Genomic DNA, 21708 nt, shown 5'->3' on the forward strand with positions numbered 1-21708 from the left:
TAAATATAAAAATAGGGCCAGGGTGGCCTACCCAGCCTCCAAATTCCCCTTCTTTGTAAGAGAAGCTAATTTTGCTCAGAACTCACTTGCACATCCACCTCCATTTAGGCATGAGCTCAAGGAGAGCGTGTCCAGTGCCAGGAGGGAGCCTAACTGGTTTAAGTGTAATCCCATTTCCCTTTCTAGTGCTTCTTGAATCCAGGGCATGTTCCTAGGCCAAGGTTTCACATTCTTATCCAGCTACAAGAAAAATAATTTTCCCTTCTTCCATGGACATTGTTGCATCTGAATCCAACTCCTGACACTGCCATCTGATAATCTGAGGATAGAGCCTGCCAGTGACTAAAGAGGGAAATGAGAAAACCTGGGGCCCTGAAGACATCACTGTGCTACCAAATCAATTAGCCCCTGAGCCTGCCCCCTGGACTTCTAATTGTGAGTTAAGTCCTCTTATTTTAAGCCAGTATGGGTCAGGTTCAATAGCTGCATCCAAAAGCATCCTGATACAATAAGCACACTGTTTAGAATAGAGAGGTAAATTGAAGAAGCAGCTAAAAGAATTGAGGAAAAAATGATTACCTATAGGGCAGAGCTTGCCAACTGGTGTGTGTGGCACATAGCACCACAGATGTTTTAGATGTGCCAAGATCCGCTAAAACCCTCAGGATACCCAAAACAGTGTCTTCAATTTCGTCCAGGAAGGCCCCGACGTGAGAAAGTTTGACAAGTATTGCTCCACGGCAGAGATCTCCGACCTTTTTGGCACCAGGGACCGGTTCGTGGAAGACAATTTTTCAAAGGGCAGGGTGGGGGTTGGGAGTGGAGAGATGGTTTTAGGATGATTCAAGCGCACTACATTTATTGTGCACTTTATTTCTATTAGTATAACATTGCAACATTAATATATAGTGAAATAACTACACAACTCACCATGATAACACAGAGCAATACAGAATAAAAACTAAGAGTGGAAACTAAGGCCTGATTTGAATCCTACCCTATCAACCACTTCCCATTTAAAATGGGAAAATTAGTTCACCTCTAAGCCTGTTTCATCATAGGTTAAATGAAAACAATACCTTACTGGCTAGTGGTATGCGTATTTTTATAAAGTGCTCAGGGAAAGCTTAATAAAGATTGCCCTAACTATGTTAACGGGTGCAAAAGTTTCCTACAATATGCTAATGTAAGCTGTCAATCTCCAAGAAGGTAATTTTCCCCAGGCTTATTTCCTTCATACCATCTCAAGGAGGAGTGGTCTGCAAACATTAGAGAAGAAGAGCAGAAACAGAGGGAAAATCTTTCAGACTAATTTCTCCATTAACTAGAAGAACATGGTATGGTAACACTAAAAGTGCTTTCTTAAAGCAATAAAGCCTAACAGCTCTAAAATTCCGGTGAAACAAGTCATGAAGCGATGAGAAAACAAAGTTCAGAGAACTTTGATAGACAGACTCTAAGGTGGCTCCCATGATCCCACCTCCTAGCGTTCACATCCTGTGCAGACCATTCCCTCTGAGTGTGGGCAGTACCTGTGACTTGTTTTTAAGCAAGAGAATACAACAAAGGTAATGGGATGTCACGTCCACGGTTATGACACGTAAGATGTACACCTCACGTAAGATGTACACCTCTCGCAAGGTGAGTCTCCTTCACTGGCTTTGCGAATGAAGTGGGCGTGTCAGAAAGGACCACATGGCAATAAACTCATGGCAGATGTTTGCTGACTGACAGCAAGAAACTGAGGCCGTCAGTCTGACAGTGCACAAAGAACAGAATCCTGCCAACAACCATATGAGCTTAGAAGAGATCTTTCTGTGGTTAAGTCTCAAATGAGACCACAGGCTCAGCCAACATCTTTACAGCCTTCTAAGACCCTAAAGCAGTGGACTCAGCTGAACTGTGCTCAGACATCTGAGCCAAAGAAACTGAGATAATAAATGGAAGTATATGTTTTAAGCTACTAACTCTGTAGTGATACTGTCATTTAGCAAGAGATATACTGCTGCATAATAAAGTTCTTCTACCCTGCTCTGCTCAAATACTGATTTTCAACTACTCTAACTTCATGTAGATGTATGCATGAAGCCAACTTCTGCTTGTCACAATTATTCTTAAGCAAACCTCACATCCAAGATGTCAACATTAACCACAATCTGATCCTGCATTTTATGACAGCCATTTTAACAACCTTGTCTGCTAATTCCATTACTTGTCATTAATATTTCTATTGACTAAATTTTCTCTTCTATGTCTTCGAGTTCACTAATCTTTTCTTCTAAATGTCTAAAGTACCATTAACGCACTCCAGTATATTTTTCATATCACATAATTTTTGCTGCTAAAAAGTTTGATCTGCGTCTTTTGTATACCTTCCACGTTTCTGCCAAACTTTCAGAACATATGAAATACAGTTACAATAACTGTTTTAATATCCTTGTCTGTCCATCCTAACATCTATGTGAGTTCTAGGTTTCAACTGCTTGATTTCCTAACTATGCCGTCATGTTAACCTGATTCTTTACACATTTAGTAATCTCTGATTGCATGCTGGACATTTTACATGATTAATATTGAGATCTGTTATACTCCTTTAAAGAATGTTGGGCACCGTAGGCTGGGCGTGGTGGCTAATGCCTGTAATTCCAGCACTTTGGGAGGCCAAGGCGGGTGGATCACAAGGTCAGGAGATGGAGACCATCCTGACTGACATGGTGAAACTCCATCTCTACTAAAAATACAAAAAATTAGCCGGGCGTGGTGGCGGGCGCTTGTAGTCCCAACTACTCCGGAGGCTGAGGCAGGAGAATGGCGTGAACTCGGGAGGCGGAGCTTGCAGAGAGCCAAGACCGCACCACTGCACTCCAGCCTGGGCGACAGAGCGTAACAGGCAATTACATTAGTTTCAGATTAGTTTGCTTCTTTCAAGGCTTGCTTTTAAGCTTTTTTCAAGCAAGTTAGGAGTCTTTACTTCAGGACTAGGTTAGCCCCACTATTAAGACATAACTCTTCCGGGGTCTCAATGAATCCTGCATTTCCACTCTGGTTATAAGGTACTCAAAAAATTCTCAGCCCTCTGTAAATTCTGAGATTTCTTCTGCTTACAGCTCCCCCAGAAATTGTTCTTTTGTGAAACTTCACCTTATACATGTACAATCAAACACTTCAGGGGACCACTAAGTAGATGTGTAAAAACTCTCTCTCAGCATAGCCCCCTCCTCTCTGGAACTCTCTCTCTCAGCGTAGCCCCCTCCTTTCTGGAACTCTCTCTCTGCATAGCTCCCTCCTCTCTGGAACTCTGCTCCTCAAATGACAACCACCCTTGGTTACCTCTAACTCCAATCCTTGTTTTCTCAACTCAGTGAGGCCACATGGCTTTATCTGGGATCCCCTTCCTGCACTGAGGTGTGAAAAGTGCCTTCGAACAGAAAACCGGCCATCACAGGGCCCATCTCACTTGGTTCCCATCTGTCAGGGATAACAGTTCTGTGCTGCCTATTAGCTGCCTTCTGAAAACAGTTGTTCCCTGTGTTTTGTCCAGTGTTCTAGATGTTTACAGTAGGAAGGCAAATTCAGAATAGTCAAAAGCAGAAGCCATGATTCCTGACACTGAAGTTTAAACTAAATGTTCTACACTAAGATACAAATCCTACACACACACCCCCATCCCAATACCTATCACATCACTCTATCTTTATTTTTTCCATGGCATTTATCACTTTTTGTAATTATGTTATTTGCTTGTTTATTCTACACCTTACAATGGAACATAAGCTCTGTGAGTGCAGGGACCTTTTCAATCTTGTTAGTCCTGTATCCTTAACACCTAAAACATATCCCGGCCAAGAAGAGGCACTCAAATTCAACCAACTAATTAAATCAATAAACAGGTTTCTAAGTATTTCACTTAATATATACTGTGAACTCTTCTCATTAGTAAATTCTAATCTACATGCAGGTAAATCTGACCCAGGAGAGTTCCTTGGAATTGTCTATTGTCTTAATTAGCACCTTCCAAGTAAAGGTTCTTAGTTGCAAACAAAGAAACTGGCTCTGGCTTTATGTTTAAGCTGAAAGGAAGTTATTAAAGTGTATTAGGCAACTCACAGAAAACCCCAAGGAGACCAGGCTGGAAAGCTACATAGTCAAGAACATCCAAAATTCAAACCCACAGATATGGTCCAGTGAAGACCAAACGAGACTCAGGCACTGCAACTTACGCTAACACCAACACCAAGCATTAAGTGTTGCAACAGCAATCTCAGTCACTGCTGCCTATGGAAAAGATAAAGCTGCTATCACATCCCCATCCCTCCTCGAATAGAGAATACAGAGTCTACATACTGCCCGCTTCTGCAAATCACTGGCCTCTGAGGTAGTCAAGCACAGCCAGTCATGGAGGCCACAGGATTGCATCCTAACTGCAAAAGTGGTAAGGAAAGTGAACAATTAGCTTTCTTAATGGTGGAGATCTCTCTCCCTCCCACAAAGACTCCTAAGATAAAGAATTTCCCAAACACAGAAAGGTGTTAGATTATTTTGTTTATAATCCCAAAAAAACTAATGAACCAATAAGCACAAGGTATCAATCCCAGCATGCCAGAACTTTTATCTAGTTCTTCAGTTAATGGGTTACAGAAATTCTTCTTTTTCTCTAAATGTTCAACTATAGGGCACTTAACTGTTCAGGCTTTTTATTATCTGGAGGTGGCATATAATACCTACTATGGTTTACTTCCTTGCAACTTATATAACAGGCATGATACCAATCACTTTCCAGGTATATTAAAGTAACTAATAATAAAGTTATTCATTCAGTAGGCCAGTGGCTGGTCTGCAGCAGGTAACTGATTAATAGTAGCTACTGTTACCATCACTAAATAGTAGCTTACTTTATAAGAGGAGAAACTCAGATTTACAAGAATACCTTTTTTAAAAAATAATCTGCCAAAAGGTTGAATCCAAGTTTTTATTTTACCCTGGTAAAATAAGTGTGATCCCACACTCCCTATGTTACCAGAAATAAAGCAACAAGTAGTTTAGTCTAAAATGGTGCCCCCAAAACTAAGTTCAAGAAGTTATAAATAAGTAAGTAAATCAATAAAACTGCTCACCCAATCCACAAGCCAGGTTTTCCTTTACACTCAACTCCACGGAGTTCTGACTAACTGAAAGCTCCAACTGCTAGGAGCAGTAGCTTATACTTCATGAGGCTGAGGCAGGAGGAACACTTGAGCCCAGGAGTTTGGACCAGCCTGGCCAACAAAGTGAGATCCCCATCGCTACTAAAAAAAAAAAAAAAAAAAGTAATTATTAAAAAAAAAAGAAAGAAAGCTGCATGAGGGCAGGAACCCCGAGTATCCATCTGATTCACTATTACGTCCCGAGAGCCTAGCATAGAGCCAGGCACAGAAGACCTGCAAGAATTATGTGATGATTAGATTTTCCGAATATTTACTATAGAAATTAGTCACTGAAAAGGTGACTACAAAACTTGAATACAGTTTACAAAACTATATTCAAACATATCCCTTCTAAGCTTTAAGAAAGCTCATTCACCTGACAAGATCAATAGCTTCAATTTTCTAACCACACAACTCATTCTTTTGAAAATCTGTACATACTACAAACTTTTCCTCAATCTTGTTCTGTTGTCCAAACTTGAAGTAGAAGTTACAGCCAAAAAGAATCTAAATGAACTTTCTTAATTACTCTGTCTTTAAACAAAAAAATCAAAGCTACAGGGATTTTTGTTGTTGTTTTTGTTTTTGAGTCAGGGTCTCACTCTGGGTGTACTCACTCAGGCTGGAGTACAGTGGCACAAACACAGCTCACTGCAGCCTCAATCTCCCAGAATCAAGCGATCCTCCTGCCTCAGGCTCCTCAGTAGCTGGACTGCGCACCACCATACCTGGCTATAGCACTTATATTCGACATGCACCTGAAAGCTACTACAAATGCCAGAGCTATATTCCAGATATAACTGCTGAATGAACTTCACTGTGTCGGCTAGAACAGTGAAGAATATCCTGATCCAGGCTGATCCCTCTCCACAACTTACACCTGCTCCAAACGACCACTAAGGACTGTCCCCATTTCAGTAAACTACTACAATTGTACACTCCTTTAATATAGAAGGCAGAATCTTTCCACTCCACATTTCCAGTGTCTAGTTCTCAATACACAGTAGGCATTTCATACGCATTTGTTGGGTTATTCCATGAATAATTTTCTTTCTCCTGACTACACAGAGCTTTCTAATCCTATCTTTAAAAAACTTCACCTTTTCCTTTGTCCTCAAAGCTCCCATCTTTCCTGCTCATCTCTTACTCCAAGTGCACAAACATCTTCCTATGGTAGGTTTTTGGTCCTTAAGACCAACTAGTAAAGACCAAAACATGTAGTTCACTGATTCATTCAACAAATGTTTATATAGTGTTTACTATGTGCCAAGCACCCTGCCAACCCCTGAGATTGCAAGAGAGAGCAAAACACTACTGGCCCTGATCTCTGGAGGGCATTAATCGAACAAGCACTAAAAAATTATCAGCTGTAATAAGCGTTATGAAGGAAGAGTACAAGGAGACGTAAGATTTTAAAAACGAAGAGCTGACAGAAGGGACAGAAGAGCTGATAGAAGTGATGATCCCAAGCCAAGGAAGCAGCACATGCAAAACCCAGGAGCCAGTACAATCACATATTCCAGAGACTGGTGAGAAGAGGCAGTAAGTAAGCCAGAGCCAGATCGTTCAGGTGGCAGGGCTTACAGGTTCTACGACTAGTGTGGTCTTTACCCCAAAAGTCATAATAAACCATTAAAGAATTTTGTAGGTTTTGTTTTTGTTTTTTTTTTAAGAGAGAATTCTTGTTCATCTATTTGCTTAAATCCTTCTTCCATTTCTGCTCACTCAAGTGAACTTTCCTTATTCTTTGACCTTCCCTATAGGCCCACATCCTTTACTTTGCATGTCTGTATCTTTGTCTTATTCAGCAAACAGCCTTCCCATAAACTGTCTCCCAAGAATCTTAAAACGTCTGGCTTCTCCCTTTGCATAGCTGTCTCTAATATTGCTGAGTAACTGTGGGCCTTCAGGCCAATTCCTAGGAAAATTTACCTCCCTTTACTGATGTTTTAAATTGTACTACAGAACAACAAGGAAATACAAAAAAAAAAAAAAATTAAACTGTAAAATACTCAATGAGATCCTATTAGTTTTCTTACCATTGTTGTTTCGACAAACTTTTACAAAACAATCTTTTATACCACAGAAGCAATGTCTCTTAACAACGAACATTTGATGTAAAGATAAACTAAAAAACGCCACTGTGATAACAGTTGTTCTTTTCAAGGGAAAATAACCAAATCAGAATAAATTTTTCAACAGACAGTATTTGTCTTAAAGACTAGAGTCCTATTTCTATCCAAACAAACTTTTAAGTCAAAATTAACTGTCCAAAGGACTCTAAAATGAAACAAAAGGTTTTTGACCTTCAAAAAGGAACACCAAAAATTATTCCATTTTATAGACTCTATGTTCGCTTTAAGGAAAATTTGATGTCTATTCTAGACTAAGTCCTTAGGCCTACTCAAGAACTCTTAAAAAGATTCTCCCAGCCAGAATGTAACATCAATGACCGTGAGGACAGGAGTGGCCTTTGTTTCAGCACTGATTCCCAGGTCCCAGGTTCTATATCTGGCACCAGCAGGTGCTCAAGAAATAGTTCTATCACTCTACAAGATAAATGCTTTTTAAATAACCATCTTCCAATTAGGACACATGTAAAAATGAACAGAATAATGAGATTTTTTCAGGCAAATACTAAGTCGCTCAGAAAACACGAAATTGCTCACATGCTCAGCTACTTCTACTTTTCCAAACCATGAATTACGATACAACCTTTTCCTTTACAGATTCACAGCTTCAAACACTGCATTCTCCCACTGCCCCATTTTTTAGGTCATATTTAATGGTGCTGCAAATTATTTCCACCTGTTCCTAATGTAAGGTCTGAACTACAGTAATAACTCTATCTTCAGTTCCTCAACAGCTCCTTCAGGTCCTCAGTAGGACATATTCTCCATGTCCCCCTAAACCAATCACTGCACTCCTAGAACCTTTTACTATACTGCCAACAAAGCTTAATACTCTTTTTCCTATCTCCAAAAACTTGGCCATACTGCTGTTTGAATCCAGAATTACTCACTTCGGTCTGCTGGAAATTAAAGTATAACTAAGAATATTTTTAAGGTTTTCCCATCTGTCTTCTACTTTTCACCTCTTCGTATTCCCTCATGGCTATACATCACATCTAGAATGGTCCTGACTTTCAAACCCTCCTTCTTACAGTGTCACCTCCCCATAACACACAGATCTGTCCTAATCCCTGCTGAAAAACCTTCAATCGCCCCAAACTCAAATTCTTTATAATATTTAAGAGTCAACACCACTCTCATGTCCACAAGTGTCCCCTTCACTTCCTGAGCATACCAAACTCACTCTCCCTCCCTCTCTCCCTCATCTGATGCTCGAGGCATATGACTCTATCATTCTTCAAAGTCACCATCACTTCCCACCACCACTGGCTGCCCACATGACTTGACAGTAGATTGTCAAGTCCCCAGGTTCCACCATAGAAAGCCTATCCACTCTTCTGTGTCTTCATAGATCAAGACTCAGTCCCATCTCCTCTACAATGCACACTCCACTTGAATCCCCATAATTGTCTTACTTCCTATGCTCTTCCAGTTCTCCAATGTCAACCCCTCTAATAACTGTTAACAGCCATGGTCTTATCTGTGTTCAAGTTTTCCTGTATTCACACACCTATCTCAACATTAAAAGCAGATGTAACCAAATCTTATTCACTTTTGTAATCAAAAGTTTCTACCATGACTCATATCTCATACAGAGGACGTGCAAATATTTACTCAATTGAAGAAGAAAAAAGCCCCCTTTTCTGTAGGCATTTACAATTTATCAAAACATCGGTTATTCAATCAACAGAGTAAAGAAATAAAGGGAACCCAGAAAAAACTTTTTTTTTTTTCTAGATGGAGTTTCGCTATTATTGCCCAGGCTGGAGCACAATGGCGTGATCTCCGGCTTAACGCCACTTCCACCTCCCGGATTCAAGTGATTCTCCTGCCTCAGCCTCCCGAGTAGCTGGGATTACAGGCATGTACCACTACACCCAGCTGATTCTGTATTTTTAGTAGAGACGAGGTTTCTCCATGTCGGTCACGGTGGTCTCGAACTCCCAACCTCAGGTGATCCGTCCCCCCAGCCTCCCAAAGTGCTGGGATTACAGGTGTGAGCCACCGCGCCTGGCCCCAGAAAATACTTTTAACTATAGCATATATCTGATGAAAAATGAATTATTTTGTTATTTAAAATAAAAATCTTATAGTACAACTTAAGGTGTTCAAACTCAGTCATAATTAAAGAAATGCAAATCCAAACGACTAGACATCATTATTCACCTATTACATTCACAAAAATCTAAGATAACAACAGTGTTCGTGAGATTTTAGAAACTATACAGTCTCAGACACTGCCGGTGAAAACATAAACTACTGTTACTTTCTGGAAGATGATATGGCAATACATATTCAAATATGCATATACCTGGTGAACCAGCCACTTTCCTTATAAATAGACATCCTATGGCCAATACTCACAGAACACAACTATATATGCAAGGAAGTACATACCAGCATTGTTTAAAAGAGCAAAAATACGAACTTAAATGTCCTTTAATGCAGTCTGACTAAACAGAGGGACACCCATAAAACAGAATACTTTCCGACCATTAAAAACAAAAGGGGTTGGGCACAGTCGCTCACACCTGCACTGTGAGAGGACAAGACGGGAGAATCACTGAGGCCAGGAGTTCAAGACCGGCCCAGGCAACATAGCAAGACTATGTCTCCACAAAAAATCTAAATATTAGCTAAGCGTGGTGGTGCACACCTATAATCTCAGCTACTCAGCTTGAACCCAGGAGGTCAAGGCTACAGTGAACTATGATCATGCCACTGCACTTCAGCCTCAGTGACAGTGAGACCCCGTCCCAAATTTAAAAAACAGGAGCTCTGGCCGGGCGCGGTGGCTCAAGCCTGTAATCCCAGCACTTTGGGAGGCCGAGACGGGCGGATCACGAGGTCAGGAGATCAAGACCATCCTGGCTAATACGGTGAAACCCCGTCTCTACTAAAAAATACAAAAAAACTAGCCGGGCGAGGTGGCGGGCGCCTGTAGTCCCAGCTACTCGGGAGGCTGAGGCAGGAGAATGGCGTAAACCCGGGAGGCGGAGCTTGCAGTGAGCTGAGATCCGGCCACTGCACTCCAGCCTGGGCGACAGAGCGAGACTCCGTCTCAAAAAAAAAAAAAAAAAAAAAAAAAACAGGAGCTCTGTGAGCTAACAAGGAGAGATTTCTAAGACAGGTCTAGTAAAATAAAAAAAAAAAAAAAAAAAACGCTGGCTGGACGCGGAGGCTCACACCTGTAATCCCAGCAATTTGGGAGGCCGAGGTGGGCGGATCACGAGGTCAGGAGATCGAGACCATCCTAACATGGTGAAACCCCATCTCTACTAAAAATATGAAAAATTAGCCAGGCATGGTGGCGGGCGCCTGTAGTCCCAGCTACTTGGGAGGCTGAGGCAGGAGAATGGCGTGAACCCAGGAGGCGGAGCCTGCAATGAGCCAAGATCATGCCACTGCACTCCAGCCTGAGTGACAGAGTGAGACTCTTATCTCAAAAACTAAATAAATAAATAAATAGCAAGCTTAAGTTGCAAAACTGTGTATTTAGTATGTATGATCCCATTTGGTTTGGGTTTTAAAAGTGCACATACACATACACACACACCTAATGTCTTCACACTTAAAAATAATGGGATCATAGTTTTCTAACACAATATGTATTAAAAGTATAACATATATAATTGCGTGTATACACATGCGTACATTTCTGGTAGGAAAACTGAACAGTTATTATTATAGAACATGAGAAGGTTCTGCTATCATTCCACATTATTATAGAACATGAGATAGCTCTGCTATCATTCCACAGAGCTTGTTTTTTTTAACTATATACCACTTGTAGATCTCTTTAAAAACTAGAATATCCCAGATGATCAGAACTGTACCTTATATATTTGATAAGACTGCTCAAATAGGGGCCCTAACAAATAAGACAGTAAGAAAACAGGGACACTTCCTCTAGTCCAACAGTTAATCAAGCACAGTGGGTCCTAGGCAGAACTACCCACGGTGCCATTACCCACGCTCTCAGTGATAGGAAGCCATCGAAGCCGGCTAACACTACCAACCTCTGGCCACCAGAGAATTCTCACATGAACCTTCCCATGACCATACCACAAGGAGACATTTCTTAAACATACCCTTAATTTTATTTTATTTTTTTTTTTTTTGAGACGGAGTCTCGCTCTGTCGCCCAGGCTCGAATGCAGTGGCACGATCTCAGCTCACTGCAACCTCCGCCTCCAGGGTTCAAACAATTCTCCTGCCTCCGCCTCCGGAGTAGCTGGGACTACAGGCGCCCACCACTGCACCTGGCTAATTTTTGTATCTGTAGTAGAGATAGGGTTTCACCATGTTAGCCAGGTTGGTCTCAAACTCCTGACCTCGTGATTCATCCACCTCGGACTCCCAAAGTCTTGGGATTACAGGCATGAGCCACTGTGCCTGGCCTAAACATACCCTTCATTTCTCTCAGTAAAGGGCACACGTACTGTGTTCTTCCCTCCTTTCCAAAACATTCTTAGTGCAGGCAGGCATCATTCTGATTTCTGGACTGACACCTGCACTCAGCGGCTTATCTCCTCTTTGACCACCCCCAGCGGAACTCCCCCCAGCACTGAGACTCCTTCTCTCCACCACACCGTCTGTCGTTCTTCAGTTCATCTCTTCATCTGCTCGTGGGGCCTGCGGTTTCAGGTTTACAGGCGAACAGGAACAGGGAGGCTTGGCAGGCCAAAAGGCAGCTTCTGGGTGCAAACACAGGCATGCCTGTTCCAAATTAGGACTATGGGTTTTCAGGCTAGATCTAATAATAATAACTGATACAAATAAAGTGTTAACCTCATACCAGGTAAAGAATATTCCTCCAGGGAATATTCTGGGCATGGTAGCTCACACCTACAATCTCAACACTTCAGGAGGTCAACATCAGGAGTTAGAGACCAGCCTGGCCAATATAGTGAAACCCCATCTCTACTAAAAATACAAAAAATTAGTCAGGTATGGTGGCAGACACCTGTAATTCCAGCTGCTCAGGAGGCTGAGGCAGGAGAATTGCTGGAACCTGGAAGGCGGAGGTTGCAGTGAGCCAAAATTGCGCCATTGTACTCCAGCCTGGGTGACAAGAGTGAAACTCCATCTCAGAAAAAAAAAAAAAAGGCCGGGCGCGGTGGCTCAAGCCTGTAATCCCAGCACTTTGGGAGGCCGAGACGGGCGGATCACGAGGTCAGGAGATCGAGACCACCCCGGCTAACACGGTGAAACCCCGTCTCTACTAAAAAATACAAAAAACTAGCCGGGCGAGGTGGCGGGCGCCCGTAGTCCCAGCTACTCGGGAGGCTGAGGCAGGGGAGTGGGGTGACCCCAGGAGGCGGAGCTTGCAGTGAGCTGAGATCCGGCCACTGCACTCCAGCCTGGGCCACAGAGCAAGACTCCATCTCAAAAAAAAAAAAAAATTCCTCTAGGAATATTCTAATTTTAAAATTTTAAATTAGGGAATGCAGATTTTACCTTAATCTAATGAAATGAATTCCAACAGGGAAAATTACAAGCAACCTAAAAGGAAAGTAGTAATTTGAAGACAAGAACTACCTTTGTTCCTTCTAATCATGTCAAGTAAGTAGCTTTCTAAATGTCTATTCTAATGCTGTATATACACTGCCCACAATAGTGCTGATACTAACAAAACCTTATTTAAAACCTTCAGCTTCTCACCTTCAAATATTCACTTCACCTTAAAATATTCACTTGAATATTTAAACATTCACATTATTTTTCTTTAGGGCAAAAAGGACAACTAGGCCAACCATTCACTAGACATGAGCTCCCACATTAAAAGCCACATACTTAAGATGATAACCATCCCTATAAAATCCCACTGCACTCTGTACACCTTGTCCTTTATTCCCTCTTCTGTAGAAAGAACAAAGAACCAAGAGGAAAAACAACGCTAGTCCCAGGCCTGCTTACTCTGAGGCACTGAGCTTCTCTGCACCCATCTCCTTCTCTAATATGTGAGAAATGAACTGTAGTGGTGTTTCTCAAAATATTCCTACTGCATCAGGATCACCTGGAGTCTGTAAGAAAGCAGATTTCGGCGGGGCCCAGAGGCTCCCGCCTGTAATCCCAGCACTTTGGGAGGCCGAGGTGGGCGGATCACGAGGTCAGGAGATTGAGACCATCCTGGCTAACATGGTGAAACCCAGCCTCTACTAAAAATACAAAAAAATTAGCTGGGCATGGTGGCAGGTACCTGTAGTCCCAGCTCCTCGGGAGGCTGAGGCAGGAGAATGGCGTGAACCCGGGAGGCGGAGCTAGCAGTGAGCGGAGATGGCACCACTGTACTCCAGTTTGGGTGACAGAGCAAGACTCTGTCTCAAAAAACAAACACAAAAACAAAACAGAAAGCAGATTCCAGAGCATCACTCCAAAGCTACAGAAAGAGAGGCATCTGAGCTTGGAAATCTCTAACTTTGACAAGTTCTCCAGAAGACTGTTTGGGAACCATTAGTTTTCCCAAGTCTGTACTAGAGCTAATAATACTGTATAGTTTAAAGGAATCTTAGATATTTTTCTTTTTCAAACCCACAGGAATTAAAGAGGAAGATAATAGATAGTAAGTGTATGTTTAAGTATCTCTGCTATCACCCTTCTTGCAGTGTTCCGTGACTCAAAACTTTATGACATCCTGACAACACACAAGTGTTACTGTAGCACTGTTTGCTGAGGGTATGAGCAGGAAGACATACAGTTGGTCCAGTAGACTATTAACACTAAATACAAAAGCTCGGATTTCAAATAGTGTTTACATGATACAAGCACAACAATCAAGAACCATGTTTCTATCAGAAAATAAAGTAACAGTAAAATAATTGTTATTAGACCCAAAATCCCTTCACTACTAAAAGTATAGCTACATTTTTCTAAACTGACCACTTATGTGTATTTTGCGTAATGGTCTATTTGAATTCACATAACATAGTTTAAAAGATTAATGATTAATTAATGATTAATACAGAAACGTATTAACTAGTGCAATCCATTGTATTTTCAAAGTCTATTTCTGGAAGTTTCTCCCAAAACATTTGAAAGTGTGACAGGCAATGTTTAATCATCCCCCATTCTCCCTTTCTTCAGGAGATACAAATTTTCAGCCAAATAGCCACCTATCAAAGACCAATATTCCACACTCCTTTGAGTCTAAACACGGCCACATGACTAAGTTATGACCAACAGGGTATGAACAAAAGTCATGTATGCAACTACCAGGTTTGTCTTTAAAAGGATGTAATGTGCCTTCCCAAAATCCTATTCCTGAACTGTGGACGTAGTGGGAAGCTGCCTTGTACTATGAAGAAAATGGTATCTCCTTAAGCACAGGAAAGCAACAAGACAGAAGGAACCAAGCTCCCTCGTATCATGGTGTCACCATATCAGCCTCAGATAATTTATAGTGTTGTTTTATGAAGGAAAAATAAACTTCTCGTGTAAGCCACTGTATTTAGTCAGAAACAGGCCCATCTACATTCTAACTAGTACATTTAAGAAAGCTTAAATTTATCTTAACTATTAAATATTAGCTACCAACCAACTCAGCAAAGCTAAAATTCTGTATTCTTACTTTAAGTCACAACAGAGCTTTCTACTGAATAACCCCACTACTGAGATTATTACTACTGTGCCATTTTATATTTATATGGCATTTTACACTTTAGCACTTCATTACAGTATCTCATTTCACATTCTCAAAATCCTGGGCAGGGCAGCCAGTGCTCCCTATATCTGGCATACAGGATACCGAAGCGAAGAGAAGCTGTTTTGCCCAAGATGACAGGGATAAGGAGTGGTCGTCAGGAAGTATTCGGCACACAGGCTCCGCGTTCTGTCACTCCACGAATCTAAACTCCCTACGTGCAGGCACTGGAGTTACAGCCATGATTAGGAAAGACTTACTCCCGTCCAAATGAACTTTAAAATGTAATGGAGAGGGAGAAGCTGAAATTAAATGAACAATTATATATATATATATAAGAATATATACAAATAATTATACTTGCAGTAAGGGTTGCGAAAGAAAAGCAAATGGTCCTGCTTGGCCACAAAAAGAATGCATGGCTAAGGAAGCTTACCTGGACTGGGGTTTAGGGAAGGCCTCTCTGAAGAAATTTATGCCAGGATCACAGAATGAGTATGAATGAAGATGAGACAAAAAGGAGGAGAGAAAAATCCATGAAGAAATGTACATGCATTATCTCAATTCTCAATTTCCACAATATTCCTATGCTAATTACTATCAACCTCATTTCACAGATGAGGAAACTGATGTTTGGTGAAATCACTGTGCCTAAAGTCACACAGTCAACAGAACCTATTGAGAATCAGATCAGCCAGACTCTGGAGCCTCTGTTCACGGTTTCATGGGCAGTGGATCTTTCCACAGTATCAAGCTGCCTCAACTGCTGTCTATAACTGGATAGCGAGCAGACAGACAGATGTCACAAGTCAAGCTCTGTCTCCCAGGCTGGAGTGCAGTGGCACAATCTCAGCTTACGGCAACCCCCACCTCCCAGGCTCAAGTGATCCTCCCACCTCAGCCTCCTGAATACAGCCTCCTGGACTACAGGCGGCACTAACACGCCTGGTTTTTTTTGTTTTTTTTTTTTTTTTTTTGAGACAGGGTTTCACCATGTTGCCCAGGCTGGTCTCGAACTCCTGGCCTCAAGTGATCCGCCCACCCCGGCCTCCCAAAGTGCTGAGATTACAGGTGTGAGCCACCATGCCTGGCCTCAAGCATCTTTCTACCCAAATACATGGATGCCAAGATGCAAGCCTTAACCATACATGTCCATAATTTTATGCACATGCAAAAGCTTTTGTGAAAAACCCAGAAGAGAAGATGCATAGCTCTGGTAGAAGAACCAACTGCCAAGATGCCAAAATAGCTCTATATTATAATATAGATAATACAGAAAAGCTTTTCGTGAATGCTTTTTTAAAAATTAAAAAATCAAATCTTGTCATTGGAAATTTTATACACTCAGAAAAATTAGGGAGTTATTTAATGAACAGGGATGTTATTTAAAATAGAGTTGATGCTGAAAGCCAGTTTCATTCCATGAGAAGCCAGTTCACTGGGCCCCCCTCCAAAAAATCAATTGAAACATTTTTCTAACATGGGGAGATAAAACAAGAATATTCACTGACAAGAACAAAGACACATTTTAAGCTATTACTCACTGCATATCAGATATGAGCATCTGCCCCTAACAAAAAAAAAAAGTATGTAACTTGTCAAAACTTAAGTTTTAACAGTAATACAAACTTTTAAATATCTCTTTCCAGAAGAGAAGGAAAGATACATAGCTCTGTTAGAAGAAACAATTGCCAAGACACCAAGATGGTTCTGCATTAGCAAAACATATGCCCAGGAGAAACCACACCACTTCAAGTGTTCAATATAGGGTATTATCTCCAATAAACAATTCTCACTCGTTTTAGTACCCTGGTAGTAGGATTTCAAAGCAAAAGCTTAACTTTTTAAACACCTAGCTGGCTTATACAATGCAGTATTTCCAAATCATTTTGTTTTCATATATTAAAAAAAAAAAAATCAAACTAAGGCTGCTTGTAGCCAGAATATTAAGAAATAAGATCTATCTTCAATTACCCAATATGAACCTTCAATTATTATTTTAGTCACATGAGGTCTACATTTCACTTTCACTCTATGGTAAACTTTACAACTCTAGCTTAACACTGTAGCACTGACATAAAGCAAGACTTCAAAAAGCTATCTTCATTTGGGAGCAACTGAGGAGAAATTTTAGGTAATTTAATATAATTTGCTGATTTTTCGAAGTAATTAAACACAAATTTTAACTCTCCAAACTTTTTAATCCAAAGTTGAGCAAGCTTTGGGTTATAAGTTACCACTTCTCTAGCCATCAGAAAACTGCCCAACAGTCAAGATAACATCTGGTAAAAAGTCTTTTAAAAGGCGAAACCACTATATATACATAAGGTGCTATTGTACTGGTCACGCAATTCACTTTCACAGGGCAAACTGTTAGTATCAAGTTTCAGGAAACATAACTAATAGTTTCACGTAATATCTTTACTTAAAATAGAAAACAGACGAACATATATGGAAGTAAAATCACCAAAACACTCAACAGAAAGTAAAGATTCTTAGTTCAGTTAAATAACTGCTTATGATTACTACAAAATAAGATTACTACAACTTTGCAGATGAGGAACTAAGTTCTTGATAAAGACTTTCTGGAAGTTTTTGGGTTTTGCTGGGTTTAGGTAAGTTTTTTCTTGGAGAGCGGTGAAACTGTTTCCTGTATGTGTATAGGAAATGTGAAAGCCCTCTGAAATAGGAGGAAAGCTAATGCCAAAGCAAAGACAAACTGGCACACACCTAATCACAAATACCAAGAAGTCACAAGCGAAGCCCACTCCCATTCTCATCTTGTGTTTAGTGGCATGTATAAGGCAATTCCCTTCTCGCCTATAGTACAGTTAATTCTATCCACATTTTCTTCTCTTAACTAGATACCTGTCAACCATAAACAGACACACGAAAACACCCCAGGGCAGTCTAAATTTCTAAGCTATTTCTTTAAAAATAATGGTTTTCAAGTGAAAACCAAGATTCAATCCAAATTAACACTTTGTGTAGTTACAAAACAAAATGGCATGCCAAAGGTCACTGTATACCATGCTTATAACAAGGTATCTTGAATTTTCCTTTTGCAGATAAACATTCATAGCACTCTAAAAACCTAAAGTAAATTACTTAAATACATTGTTGCAGTTACCTAGGCCTCTCCACCTCCATATCTTTAAGTCATAAACAGTAACTCTCCAAAACAGAACTCTCCATAAATAACACCAAGGAGCAAACATCAGACAATATTTTAGAGGGGAAAAAAACTTTTAACAAATGGCCGTTTTTACTGTCCACATTCCCTAACAAGACATTGCACTAATATAGAATGTTCTACATTATCTTAAATGTTAGTGCCTCTAAAAAACTGGACTTATTTTTAAATCTCTTGCACATAACAATGCGTTAAGTTTCTAATATGTTCCACCAAAATATCGTTAAAAGGTTTAAGAGATGATCTTACACTTAGATCTCAAATTCCTAACAATAACAAAAGATCTCACTAGGTCATGTGGTCCATTTCTCATCCCTACCAATAATTACCATTCATTCAAGTCTATTCCTTCAAACCTTTCTTCAACATCCACCAGATGTTAAAAAGGAGTGTGCCTTCATGGTGCAAACACAAGGAGTGATCCTTCCTCCTTTAATAATCTCTGAGGTCTTGAGATAAAAATGAAATGTTTACAACTAGTTTTACAAGAGAACTAGGTGTAGACATTGACAGGAGTCCTTAACTTTCTAGCATGGTTTGAAGTCTCAAATAAATTTGGACAGCTACCATAAACACCACTGCTATACCAGGGAAAATCCTCCTTCAAGTACTGGGATACTTGAAGTATACGTAAAAAATCTTAACTACAATCAAGTAAGCTTTTTTCATAGCCAGTTTCTTTGAAATGATCTTCTGCAGTTTAAAACCTCAGCATATGAAACTTTAGTTCTAGTCTCACATTTTTAAAAGTCTACTTGAAAACCATATTCTAAAGTAACGGATCAAGATACGAGAAATCTAAGAAAACAAAAACTAAAGGTAATTCCACTGAATTATTAAAACACCTCAAAATCAAAATGCTAAATATATTCATTAACTTTGGACACAAAGTATAAAGGGGTCACAGAGGCTCTTAAGCAAAGAATAAAATAAATAAAAATAACTTCACACAAAACTTTCTTATGACTCATCAATACTCAGAAGACGACCATAATCAAAATTAAGTTTGAAGTACAAAACACACCAAGGAATATTTTTAATTCCTTTCATTCAAAAATTGACTACATAGTTTTCTTGGGGGGTAAAAATGGACTGAAAAGTTTCATTAAGAGGGTTCATTACCATTACCTTACCTTTCGGCCTCGGCAAGCCACAAAGGTTAATTCCATGCTAAAAACCATACGGGGACACAATCTCTGGGTTAGAACCCTGAGTCATTACACACGAATCACTCCAAAATTTGCCAGTATTTATAATAATGAGTTACACCCTAGTGATTCACAAGTCCAGACTGGCTACAGCTTCCTGGCTCCTGGAGTCCCAGCTGTATTACCAGTCAGTGCCCCTTCTCCAGGCTCAGTCTCCTCATCTGTAAAATGGGAACAGTTCCTACTGGCTGGGCAAGCTGGTCGATCCACGGAAAACCCTGAGAACAGCGCCTGGCACTTGTGAAAACCATATTCTAAGGCGTATTTTCTGACAATTTGGGAGGAATTCAAGAATCAAATGGTGCTAGCATTCCTGCGCTGCGCCTAGATTACGGGATTCGTGTCACCTACGGTTGGGCTAAAGGCACAGGCAAGGAAGCGAAGTCACTGACTCAGTAATTTTACCATTTTTAACTATTTCAGATTAGGGAGGAGCCTTTTGCCAAGAGCTGAACTGCTCAGCAGCTTCCGTGGCTCCGAAGTGAGAGTGGGTTTGTGCCTATAAATAGACTCGTGAAGTTTTGTGGCGATACACAGGTATCCATTCTAATTCACCTCTCCTCAGCCACCAACTCCCCCGGCTGCCGGGCAGGTCATCCCTCCACCCCGAGCCGCCGGGGACACTCGCGCTCCCCGCCCAACTTCGGAGACCAGTGAGTGCCCCTCGCTCAGGCGCGGACCCCCAGGGCCGCCGAGGCAGCGGCTCCCGACCTTCGCCGGCGCCCGGCCCGGCCCCACCGTCCTCGCCCAGCCGGCCCCATTTTCTTAACCCGTGCATTGTCCTTGCGAAGCACCCCGGCGGTTCCCACACTGGTGGGGACCGAGAGGAGGGACGAGGGAGGAGCTGGGGGAAGAGGATGAGGAGGAAGAGGAGGAGGAAGACAACCTCCACCCCTTCGCTCGGGCGGCCAGTGAAGGTCTGGAGCTGTCTACGGGCCCCCAGGCCCCGGCTCCCGGGAGGCCGCGGCCCCCGCTCCCACCCTCCGCAACTTTCCCTCCGCTCGCGCCCGCCGCTCCTTTGGGACCGGGCCTGAGGCTCCCTCCCCCGGCGGCCGGCCCAGGGCCCGCGGCGCCTCCTCCTAAAATGGCAGGTCCCTCCCTCCGCTCGGCCGGCCTCGGCTCGGGCCCGGCTGCGGGCCGCCGGGGGAGCCGAGCGCCGGGCCGGGCGGGGCCGCGGCAGGGCCGGACACTCACCGGGACGATGGCGGGGCGTTCGCGCCGCTTCCTCCGGTGAGTCTCAGCCTCGGACTCCCGCGCCGCGCTCCCGCTCCCGCCGCGGCCTCCGCAGCCAGCACCGCCCCGGCCGCCTCTCTCCGCCCCCGGCGCTCCGGCTCCTGGCCGCGCCGCAGCCTGCTCAGTCTCTCCTCGGCTCGCGGTTCCAGCGGCGCCCGGGGCCGGGGAGGCGACAGCCCCCTCCCCGGCAAATACCGCAGTCCCCGGGCCCCGATTCCCGGCGGCGGGGCCGCGCGGCCCGGCCCGGCACAGAGGGCGGCGGCGGCGAGGCCGGGCGCCGAGCGGCGGCTGCTGCCGGCGGCTTCTTCCCGAGGAGGATTTTGTAAATCTCACAAAATGGCGCGCGCTCCGAACCTGCGCAGCGAGAAGCGCCGGGGCCCGGGCGGCGGCGGCGGCTCCTCCGCCAGGAGAGCCTGAACCGCCCGCCCCCGAGTCCCCGCACAGACAGACAGACACTCGCACACACCCGCACACTCGCGCGCACACTCGCCCTCGCACACGCTCCCTCGCACACACTCGCACTCACACCGGTCCCGCCCGCTCGCCGGCGGCGGCAGCGGCACCAACAGCAGCAGCAGGAACAGCAGCAGCAGAAGCGGCGGCGGCGGCGCCCGCACCCCCCGCTCGGGGTGTCCGCTCTCTGAGCCCGACCTAGGCCGCGATCAGCAGCAGCGACGGCAGCAGTCTCCCCGGATACCCCCGCCGCGGTTGCCGCCGCCACCCCCGCCTCACTCCAATGGGGCTTTTTATTATTATTCGGGCGGGAAGCGAAAGGGTTTAAAAAAAAACCAACCAACAAAATGGCGACGGACCGACCCGGTCGCTATAGCAACTGTCAATCAAAACGCAAAACCCCGGCTGACGTGCTGACGTCCTTCTCCCGCCCCCCGGCCCCGATCCGGCGGGCGGGGCCTGTTGCTCAGGTAACGGCAGATTCCGTTCCCTCCTTTCCGTCTCCCCCTCCGTCCCCAGCCAACCACCCAACCCCCTCAGGTCACGTGAAGGATAAATTCGGAGCTCTGGCCTGCTACGAGTGTCAGAGAAGGGCGCGTGATTCGCCCGGGGGAGGGGAGAGGAGGAGGCCGACCCGGTCGCTATAGCAACTGTCAATCAAAAC

General features: G+C 43.2%; 1 protein-coding gene across 6 annotated transcripts in view; it reads right to left on the minus strand.

Moving 5' to 3' along the window:
- The window catches only part of DYRK1A (dual specificity tyrosine phosphorylation regulated kinase 1A), a 151785-nt gene that overhangs the window by 129012 nt on the left and 1065 nt on the right, over positions 1 to 21708 (minus strand). For 2 of the 6 annotated variants that reach the window (XM_023191505.1, XM_023191538.1), the window contains exon 1: positions 20553 to 20684. The exons of 1 other annotated variant lie outside the window; for it this stretch is intronic. The gene's annotated coding sequence lies outside the window, so the exon portion shown is untranslated. Of the gene's footprint in view, positions 1 to 20552; positions 21414 to 21708 lie in introns of those variants that run through there. 3 more of the 6 variants (XM_023191548.2, XM_023191519.3, XM_023191545.2) reach the window with 3 other exon arrangements.

This window comes from Piliocolobus tephrosceles, chromosome 19 (genome assembly GCF_002776525.5).
Source record: "Piliocolobus tephrosceles isolate RC106 chromosome 19, ASM277652v3, whole genome shotgun sequence".
Taxonomy (NCBI): domain Eukaryota; kingdom Metazoa; phylum Chordata; class Mammalia; order Primates; family Cercopithecidae; genus Piliocolobus; species Piliocolobus tephrosceles.